Source organism: Corvus brachyrhynchos, unplaced genomic scaffold, assembly GCF_000691975.1.
Source record: "Corvus brachyrhynchos isolate BGI_N302 unplaced genomic scaffold, ASM69197v1 scaffold407, whole genome shotgun sequence".
NCBI lineage: Eukaryota > Metazoa > Chordata > Aves > Passeriformes > Corvidae > Corvus > Corvus brachyrhynchos.
Window position 1 is genome coordinate 456088 of NW_008239056.1, and position 11052 is coordinate 467139.

At 39.1% G+C, this 11052-nt stretch overlaps 1 protein-coding gene across 1 annotated transcript in view; it reads left to right on the top strand.

Moving 5' to 3' along the window:
- The first annotated feature begins 4792 nt into the window (after window positions 1–4792).
- The window catches only part of ANKFN1 (ankyrin repeat and fibronectin type III domain containing 1), a 108167-nt gene continuing 101907 nt past the window's right edge, over window positions 4793–11052 (top strand). Inside the window, exon 1 of the mRNA XM_017739182.1 lies at window positions 4793–5097. The gene's annotated coding sequence lies outside the window, so the exon portion shown is untranslated. The remainder of the gene's footprint in view (window positions 5098–11052) is intronic.

Genomic DNA, 11052 nt, shown 5'->3' on the forward strand with positions numbered 1-11052 from the left:
GATTAGAATTAGAATTATTATTAGAGTTCAGTTGAGAATTGGGTGTTCGGTTTCTTTTCTGTTATGAGAACTCAAAAGCTTAGGGGGTGAATTATTGCATTAATAAACTGTCTTTATGATTATGTTATTTATCCTCAGGCTGAAGAATTCTGTGCTTATGTCTGCACTAGTTTTGGGTGAAGTCCTATGGTGGCCAAGATGAGAAGTTAGACTTGCAGCTCAGAGTGAACGTCCATTGATGTGAAAGGAGGACAGTGGAAATGTGTCCTTGTGAGTCCACAACAGCCCTGGTCCTTAGGGCTGTCGATCCAATTATTTTCACAAGGACTAAATTCATTTAAAAGACGATGAAGTGAGGGGGGGAAAGGAACATTCCTTAGCTTTTTGAGTCTGGAACTTCTGTCCTATGCTCTGCTCAGATTTTCCAGTGAGATCACTTCCTGAATGGGGAGTAATATTAGTAAGTGTTCTGAGAGGCAGGTTCAAAAGCTGAGCACATGGAATTGGCCCAGCTTCGTGGTATCCCATCAGTGACAAAGCTGAACTTGGTTCGAGTTTTCCAATAAGCTCAGAACTGTCACATGTGCAGCTTGAATAAGATGAGCTAAATTATATATATTGCATGCACATTTTTGTGTTAAAGAATCTGTGAAATCAAATGTTTGAAGTTTGCATGGGTGTGTTGTATTTGCATTCAATATAGAGTTGACTGTTCATCCAGTGCTGTAGCCTTCTCTACCTCCATTTTCTGCCACAACTTTGTGCCATCTGTACTCAATATACTGTTAAATACTTTATTTTCAAGAGATTTCTGCAGTTTAGTAGTTGAAGCTACTATATTTTATACATTTCTCAGAACTGTTACAAGTTTATTGTTATAATCTACATTTATGAATTTCAATAACACTTAAAGGTGGGGATGTACTGTTCTCCCAACTGAACTAATACAGAAAGTAAGACAGAAATCTTGTTCAAGACATAGTTATTTAAATCTGTCTCTGAGTACAAAGTGGTGCTCTCACCACTGAGTCCCTCTTATGCTGACATTCCTTCTTGTGATCCATTTAGATGAAATAAAGAGGGGTGGGGAGATGGCAAAAAACATGGAGTCATGAGACAGCACCATTCACTGCAGATGGCAAAATAAAGCTTCTTTTTACAGTATCCAGAGAAATAATTTTAGACAATCAGTAGTACAGTAAACTACATTCTATCTCTGTGTATGACACCGAGAAATAAAAATGTATTTTTCAATTGAATGAAAAATATGAGGTCCAAGCATCAAGATCTTAGCACTAGGACAAACTGGAAATTTTCCAGTGGAACATTTTTCCCTCAGCTAATGCCAGTTCACCAAAACCTAACACGTTGCATGAAAATGTCTATTCCAATGAAATTTTTGATGGAAATGTTCTTGGTTTGCTGCCAGCTCACCCGCTTTTCCCAGCTCTCAGCTCCCCGGCATCTCAGGTGGAACAGTGCCAGAAAGTCAAGTTTCTTCACGTTCCTGGCCTGTTTGGCAGACTGCCATGAGGGATGGGAGTCTGGGCTCTCAAAAGTGGACAAGAAACCTTATACATGCACATACAACCGTACACATACTCTCACAGGTCATTTAAATCCATGTCAGTTCATTCAAAGTAAAGGGGTTTTTTTTAACATAGAGGGTCTTTTAAATATGACCCTCCTATGGAAATTTCTCATGTTGGTATTTTAATTCCAACTTGCAACTGAAAAAAAAATTGGGGAATATGAAAAATTCTCCTTATAAGGTGAATACTGGTTCCTGTGCAACTGCGTGTTGCACTATTGTCACTGAGGCTATCAACAGCTCCATCTGCCTTCTCTCTTTCACTGCATAACAAGAGCAATGTTTAAAACAGGTATGGTGCTTACACACTTAGCCTTAACAAAACAAGATAATATTTTTAGAGCTTTGTAAATATTTGTTTTAAAAATTCCTCCTAAGCCACCTTATACAAGGCAGGCAATCTTTTCTTGCTCACTAAGTGGACTGAGGGGATAGAGAGTTTCAATGTTTTTGCCTGAATGATAAACAGAAAATAGGCACATATACTGAAATTCTGACTGAGAGGGCCCTGAAGCAGAAGCACTGTAATGTACTTTTCCATAGCCTCACTTCATGCACTGCAAGCTGCTCAGTTGCTTATTATATGTAAGTAAATAAGTAAGTTTCAATCACACTGTGTAGGCAATTTCTGACTGGGGGAATGTGTTCACATTTGGGACAAAAAGCAGTTGATTCAAGTAGCCACTAATGAATTTCTTTTCTGACTATTCTTAATACCTTGGATGAGCATAACAAAGTCTGGCTCTTTAGGACATTAGTACTTACTGCAGTTTACTTTTCAGTTGAGAAGCTGGGATTTATAGTTATAGATAAAGTTCAAGATTTCACTGAAGAAAGTTTCCTGAGTAGAGTTTCACTTCTTGTAAATTCATATTGTCATCATCAAATCTGAGCCTCACTGCCAGTCTGACAAAAATGTATTGCTTTTGTAATAATGGGAAAACAATAAATGTCCTGTACAGGATGCTAAAATCTCTGTTACACAGAGAAAATACCTATCTTTGTTAAAAAAAGGGAAAAACCATTGGTGTTTTGTTTTATTTTGGTTTTTTGGGGGCATAACATTGTGTAATAATGCAGGAGGCTGCATTGATGCTGTCTCTGACTCTTTCACAAATGTGATCTGAAGTTGCTCCCCATGTCTTTTTATTATGAAGTGGCAAAATGAGAATAATCAGCAGAATGTTCCTGTATTAATGATAATATTATGTACCCAAAAACTTGTAAAAGGCTCAGATAAAGTGCACTGTTAGACTCACTAAATATTGATTTGTGGCATTGAAGAATTTTACTATGATGGGAATTTGAATGCTCTAAACGTGCATGGGTTTGCCCTTGTCATTGTAATTACACTGAAGAAGGTTCCATGAGTTGCAAGCATCAGGAGAAAGTGGGTAAACTATTTATTGGCAGAAACTTTAGTTCAATCCTAAAACCCATTTTCTCCCTTGCTGAGGCTGCAGAGAATCCCAAGATCTTTTCCTTACATTCACTTTGACATCAGTCCATCCACGAGCAGGAGAGAATGGGATGAGTGTGTTTGTGTGTACATGTACACAGCAGGATTGAGCAACTCAAATTAATCCTCTGGAAGGAAAATAATACATACAATCACAGACTTTTTAATTGGTTTCCAATTAAATGTTCCTTGATAAAAATGATGCAATGGAAACCTTTTAACAGTTGCTTTTTAATGTCCCTAAATTGGAGTCTCGGTTGCACTCTCTAATCTTCTAATCTTTTTGCAAAGGAGAGCAGAAAGGCCTCTCTACAAAGCAATCCTGACTGCTTTATTTGACTCATCAAGGTGAGAGGAAGATGGGAGAGTGCTGCAACTCATATGCTGCAAATACAATTCAATATGTGCAAAAAAGTGACAACTGCATTCTTCAGGTCTTTATGTCGAAGAATCAGTGCTGGACTGTGGTATGCAAGCGAAGACATCTTCTTACTCTTATCTGACTAGTGTTCTCTAAGAGCATCTCTGGTGTTCTCTAAGATTATACTCTAATCTGACTGAGGGGGAAAAAGCTCATCTCCCTGTAAAACAGAACACTGGCACTGATTTTCCTCAGCAGCTACCTTGCATTAAGTGAAGCTCAGCTCTTTACTGTAAGACTGAACTGAACCCCCTCCAGTGTTCCAGGCACTCACAGCTGCTCTCTGGTGGAATGAGGAAATTCTGCTTTCCATACAGAAGTCCATCATCTAAGATTTTGAAGTTTTGTCTTATTTATCCAAACATAATGTAATTCATTTCTCTGGTTGTTCTCTGGATATGTTAAGAGCCTTAAACAAGTCTATGCTTGAAAATTTGTATCTGGATCTAAGTCTTTGACTATTTCTACCCCATAATATTACAGTATTGAAACAGGTAAATTCACAGAAAAAAATTGCACTGACAGTATTTTGGGGTGCTGGCTTTGGCGTTAGCTGAGAGCGAGCAGGATATGGTTGTGTTGTGCAATGCATTGTTGTGCTGTACATTGTCAGAAAGAGGCTGATTTTCTTAATGCAAACAAAATGTTTGAGGTTAGACTTAGGGTGTTTCTGTTCCCAGTGTACCAACCTTCCTGACAATTTCTATTAGCTCTTCATGTTTTAAGACCTCAGACTCACAGTGAAATCACCTTTATACCGAAGTACATATCCTACTGTATTCCTTAATACCAGGGCTGGTAAGATAAGAAACAGGAATTCCTAACTCCATATGCTGAACTGGACTGAGCCCAGTGGGCCTGTACAGAAGGTAGATTCTCAAATATTCAGGGGTTCAGAAACACGTCCAGTGCTGGGGCTGGGGCCAGAGAGGCAGCAGGGAAGAGCAGCTACAGAAATCAGAGTTAAGGATTTGGGCTCAAATTTTTGTAGGAGCCTATGTAAGTAAAGGCACCTCTCTTTTATAGTCCATCCTGAATACCTCTTAAATGCTTATTTTGTTACTATTGATCCCTCTCCATTTGTTGTAGTAAACTGGACCTGATTTCTTGATCTATCTCTTTGTAATCAGCTATCCTCATCCCCAAAGGCTGATTACAATAACTAAATTAAACTGTGTGCAGTGGTGTATTGTCCCATCAGATGGCACAGAGTTCTACAGTGTCCTTGGAGTCACCCAAATCAACTATTAATAGATGCTTTTAATGTAAGAATTCCTAGGTGGTTCAGTACTTCTTTGGTTGCAATATATTCTGGGCTTTCTATTTTCTCTCTGAAATTGTTGTGCTGTTTTCAGTACTTAAGAGACAGACTCCAAATGAAGCAGCCATTCTTAACCTATGCAGACAAAGGGAGTGGTTCCCTTAGCAACAGGAACCATGTGGAGGTTCTCAGAGAGCTCTCTTTTCCCCCTACTCGTGTTTTCTTTCAACTCAACATTTGCACAGCATCTTGCATGGAGACTCCGACAGCTGGGCTGGAGGCAAGCAGCTCTTCCAGCTCTGGCTAACCCGTGTTCGAGGGGCAATTGTTCTACACTCATCAGACAGAAAAAATGATAATCATGGGTAAGTGAACTGGCACACAGTCAGAGTTCATGCTGAGGAGGGGGAAAGTTTACTGGCTGGCAACCAGAAGTGTCCAGCACTTCCCAGTAGGCATGTATGCTTGAAGCAGGGGCACTAGTGTGATGCTTGCCTGATTTGCCGGTGGGATTGTGTGTCTGCGTTTAGCATTTCAGGGGCTGGAAACATTAGTACAACTGGGTTCTAGTCCTTAGCATGCTACTGACTTCCTTTATAGTCCTGAACATCTCACCTCACCTCTCTGTTTTCCTTCCTCATCCATTAAAAAGAGATTATATGTCATGAGGATCTCGGAAGGAGTGTAAAGTACTGTAGAAATGGACTGTATTTGCTTTTGAAGTTGATGATAAGGTGTACAGAACCTGAGATAAAGTAGTGATCTTTCACTGCGGATTTATCTGAATTAACTTTTCTGTAGATAGATCTAGTTGCTTTTCTTTGTAGTACGGAAGAGGAGATGTGTACATGTAGTGTTTTTACATATATGTGCCTATGTATAAGAATTTGTGTATGCTGGTGTATAAGTAACAGAAATAGACATGTTTATTTCCCTCAAAATAGCTACATCATGGATAAAGTAGTAGCTGTGATTCAGTGAAATCCAGCATACTATAAAATAATGAAATTTAAGCTTTGTATGTATTGATGTCAGTACTTGTTCTGCTGTCCCTAAAGTGTTATGTATTACTAGAGCTCTTGTCAATCTCAGTTGGAAAAGCTTAATGCATAAACTCCCTAAGTTTGTAGTAATTTTACCTAAAAAGAGACATCTGAATTATTCCAGTGTTAAGATAGTTTATTTTGTGGTGGACTTGCATGAGGGATGAATTTGTCTCTCAGTTTTTCCTAATTTGATGTAGAAAGTTCCTCTGGTCACAATTAAAATTCAGGCATTCAAGTTCATATTTTGACAAATCATGCAGCATGCTGATTATTTGGATGCAGGCTCCCTTTGATTCCACACCCACAGGGTCTCAGAGTGTCGCAGTGAATGCATTCACGATGACAGGCAACTTAGTTCTTGTATTTCAGATGTGATTTGATTACTGCAGGAAAAAACAGTCGCTGGTAACTGTATGCGCAGAGCAGCTGCAGAAGTGTCACGCACCGGCTCCCTACAGCAATGTCAACAAGGAACAGTCATTGGTCTTCCTATTCCTCACTCAACACAAACCTACAGATCTCTTGCTCTGTGCTTGTACAGCACCCAGAACCTCTGAGCTCTCTCTGGGGGATCACAGGTGACAACAGTCACAATACTCCCTTGTGCGTGGGGACTGACAATTTGTCTCTCAGCTCCAATTTAAATGAAGAAAAATTGCCATGTTTGCACCTCTATGAATAATATTAGGTTTTGTGTCTGAATAAAGAAGAAGGCAATAATGAGTCACTGAAGTTAATTGTTTCCTTTTTCTGTCTGGGATTATATTTCCATCCTTTTATACCCTACTTCAAACAATATTACTGCCTGAATCAGTGATACTAGCTAAGGTACAGGATTAAAATACTGTATATTTAGTGTAAAGTGTTTGAGTTCCTAATTACAATGCGGCATGTACATTTTTCAATATGCAAAGAAAATCCTGGGTTTAGGGTGGGGGGAGGGCATTTAGCAAAGTTTTAAAGTCATTGCATAATGATCTTCTTAATTACTTTCCTCATTCCCATTTGATATCTAGTTGTGCAGTTTCTCCTTGTTCAACATTTTCATGTAGAGTTTATTTGCAATTTTCATTCAGATGAACAAAAATGTCAGACCTTTTGCCAGGCCTGCAGTTAGAGATTTTGTATGAATAAACCACTGAGAGTACTTTTAGTAACTTTACATTTATTAAGTTTGTCCTTTTATTAGCAGCAGTTACACTGTAGCTTTTATCCCAGCATTTGAAGTGCACTGCACACATAAATGAAGCCTACCCAGAAATCTGAAGACAAGGAAGTAACACCAAGGGATCACTTTTTCCAGAAACTAAGTAGATAACAAGAATTCTAATGATCTACAGAAGTGTTACATCTTAGAAAAGGAAGCAAAGATCTAATGTAGAATAAGGAGAACAGATTGACAGCAACACCTTTTTCAGTTTCTTGATGCTTTGCATACAGGACATCAATACAGACAGCTGAAACAGGAGAAAAAGTGCATGTTGGCCTTAAAGATTAAAGAAATGTATGATGACTGACCTATAGGAAGAGTTATGAGAAGGTGATTTATGTGGCTGGCAGCCAAGGAGTTGGCGAAGTTTCGTGGTTTTAGCAAGAAGACACAGATCAAATATCTGGATCTCAGCATTTTTATATACTATATGATTTTTCAACACCAAGTAAAAAACAAGGCTTATAACATAATTGTTCAGTCTGATTTACTCATTAAAAGATCAGCAAGTTAACTCCTCTAAGATACCTCTGGATACATAGCAGATCATATGTTAGGTTGCGTATGGCTCATGGATTTTTAGTCCTGGAAATGGTCTGGGGTGGTACTGCCCCTTGCAACCTGTTGTCACTCATCTGATCCTTCACTAAAATACATCACTACTGCATCAAGGTGGGCAGTGGGCATCCTCTTCTGTAAAAGCTTTTCAGTATCTTTTCCAGAAAGAGTCAGAAAACCTAGGAATTGTGAATGGTTCTTACACAGGTGTTTCCCATCCTGGAACTGGTCTTGCTTTCTCAGAGAGCCTTAAGGGATTTAAGAAGCCAGGACTGGTGACCATACACAGTCTGTGGCTGTAGCTACAGTCTTAATACTTGGGTCACATAAGTCCCGACTCTGGGTATTGTCTAATTTGCAGACTTTGTATTGTGGCTAGAGAGATGCATGTGGATCAAATGCTAATTAGCCCATGGGACTAATGGCCCAGCTACTTGCTTAAATAGATGGAAGGTTTGAAAAAGGACAAGTCACCCCAAGTGTTTCATTACCACCTTCCCCCCTCCCCCCCATTTGGTCATGTTGTATTGCTGAGCCATGCATAGTTCTTGCTGTAGCACTAGGTAAGAGCAGTGTGCTCTTACTGGCAGAGGTAACAGCATCTGTAAAAACCCTGCAGCAATGATCTTAGCTTGTTCGAGGCTGATGAGAGGGCAGTCTCTTCAAAGACCCATAAGAACATTCTGGTTTCTAAGGTGCACTAAATCCAGTGCTTTCACATCTTCATTCCTAGTGTTGCCATCGCTAACTGATCTATGACAAAATTTTCTATGATCCCATTATGTTAAATTGATGTGTAGGCTTATTTGACGTGGTATAAACTGTACTGAATAAACAACTAGAAAATTTTAGAGCCCAAAGATTTATTTCACTGAAAAATACATATTCCCCAGCAATTAAGATGCAAAACTAACAATGCAATGTGCTGAAAATGTAATGGCAATGAATAGCACACATATATTTTCTAAAGTGCAAGAGTAGGTGGGACATCTGAAAGTGTTCAGCAAGGAGTTTGGATAAACAAAACTCATCTTAAAGTCTTTTCTAATTCATAAACATGAATGAGAAGACTTAGATTAATGTTTGATATCTCCTCTTGAATGTTATCAAGAGAGTTTTAATGGACAGCCCTACAGACAACCAGTATTATTTCCTTATGCCCTGCTTCTATTAATTCTTTAGCCATGGGATTTGTTTTGTTCTCTTCCTATGGCAAGTCAGTTTTCCTTTTTTTTTACCAGAAGAAAGTCCATCACTGATTTCGTAGCCTCCGCTTGTGTCATATTGAAGCCAGTGTTAAGGATCATCTCATGTGTGATTCAGATTGGGTTTGTTCTGTACTAGTAAACCTTGAGAGTTTGGAGTGCATTTTAGAGGAGTTCAAGATGAGCTTGAAGTTGATGTCTAAACTTGCTTTCCCCAGAAACATGCCAGAAATGCACACAGAACAGCTCCAAGGTCAACATTTGTATCCTGCCTTATAGTAGAGGAGGAGCTAGGGAAGATGGAAATCTACAGAGGGATCCTAAAGCACTCCTTTCTAAATCTTTTAAGGCTAATGTCTCGTTTTCCTTTTGTATCCTGACAATATTGAAATTAATGATCTTCAGATTTAAATTTCACATGGAGTCAAGCTGAGAAAATGTACCTGACTCTGAGTTTCTTCTAAATGCAAAGTTGCTGCAGCTTTTGTTCCAAGCTAATCCTTTTGTGACTCATATGGCAGCACTCAGCAGGCCTGGGCTCCTGAAGATGTTCCTTTGAGGTCAGCAATTGTCTCAAGCAAATATTTGCCACTTCATAAATCTCTGCTTGTATAGGCTGGATTCTATAGCCTCTCTTTTGGGCAGTACAAGAGTATACAATAGCCATCATGCATCACCAGGGGAGGAACAAATTCTTTTGGAAAAGAAGAGTAAATACTCAGACTGAAACACTGTTTTTTGTAGCCAAACAAAGTTTTAGATCAGTCAGATTGTCACTTGAAATAGAAATTTCAAGTCCAACATTTTAATGACTAAAGTAACATGTTGTGGAAGTTGACATATGCAGCCAGTGCATGTTTGAAAAGCAAAGAAGTCTGAAATATTTCACTGAATGTATGATTACAGTGCTTGGGGAAGTTTATGTAATAATATTTAAAATTATGACCATATTTCAAAAATTTTTATAATGAAGTTTATCAAATTTGTTTGGAAGTCTGTGTTGAGTTAGAATTCCCATTTAGCCATTTGTACCTCTTATATATATATATGTATATATCATTAGGCATTTTATATATGGAAAATTTGATCTATAATCCTTGCAAAAGAATATGGAAAAGAACTGGCCATTTTTATTGGATTCTGTTCTGTGTGACAATACCTTTTGGCTCACAAGAGAAAGTAACCATTCAATTTTTATTTAATACAGAGCCAGAAAGCTATTACTTAAAAATAATCAACATAGCACTTTACTTTGAGTTGGAATTTCAAGCAGATGATGGTTGTTAGGGGCTTTAGGAAACTGAATGGGCTGACATAGTATAAAATATGCCACATCTAATTAGTTAATGTTGATTATTTTAGAAGCAGCCTCCATTGTCTAATGCCTCCTGATTGCTTTTCATTGCTGTACTGTGTATAAAGAAACCCTGTGGCATCACTGGGCAGCTGAATGTCTCTATGTTGTTTATTTAAAGTGTTCTTCTGTTTTCTGGCACAATGTTGTATTGACTTAGACGTATGCTGCCTGAACTTGGTGGTCAATTTGGGATTGAAAGCAAATGCTGTAATAATGGTATGTTCTTATATAAATTACATTCTATGTCATTATCTGTTGGGGCTCCTCCCCCCTGCCATGGAGCCCTGGGAGAGGGGCCCTGGGCGGGAGACACGGGGTTTCCCTGCCCCTGGTCAGCCTCATTCCCCATTGGTTGGTTTGTCAATACATCGTGTTACAGAATCCCCACTGTAAAAAATGGCGGAGAATGTGGGCAGAACGATCCCCAGTCCCTAAGGACAGAAAATTTGTGAGTAAAAACCACTCTAGATGCCTCTCGTCTCACCTCGGTTTGGATATTTTCTCTGGACTATGGAAGAATTGTGGGAAATGTGGCTCTCTGCACCACAGAAAGAAATGTATCTAGAAGTAAAAGGAATCCTTGAACAACAAAACAAAAAAGTATTTGTTCCGGGAGATCTAGAACATTTTTTAACTGGCTTTTCAAAAATTTCTTATATATTTCTCAAGACTTACTTTTTGATATTGATCCTCCTGGAACTGGTCTCGGGTGTTTTTGGTACGAGATCTGGGATGAGATAAGGGATCAAACAAAACATGTACTAGCGACAGAAGCTCTCCATGGATCAATTGTAATCACTGAAGCTCTTCAGGAGCATTTGTATGGTCCCATTACCCCTAGAGCAGAGGATGGCCATAATCCTGTGGCCGAGACCGCACGGCCGCCATCCCCGGAGCGCGTGACTGCAGCCATGCCCGCGGGGGTGCCCGCCCTGGGGGGTGAC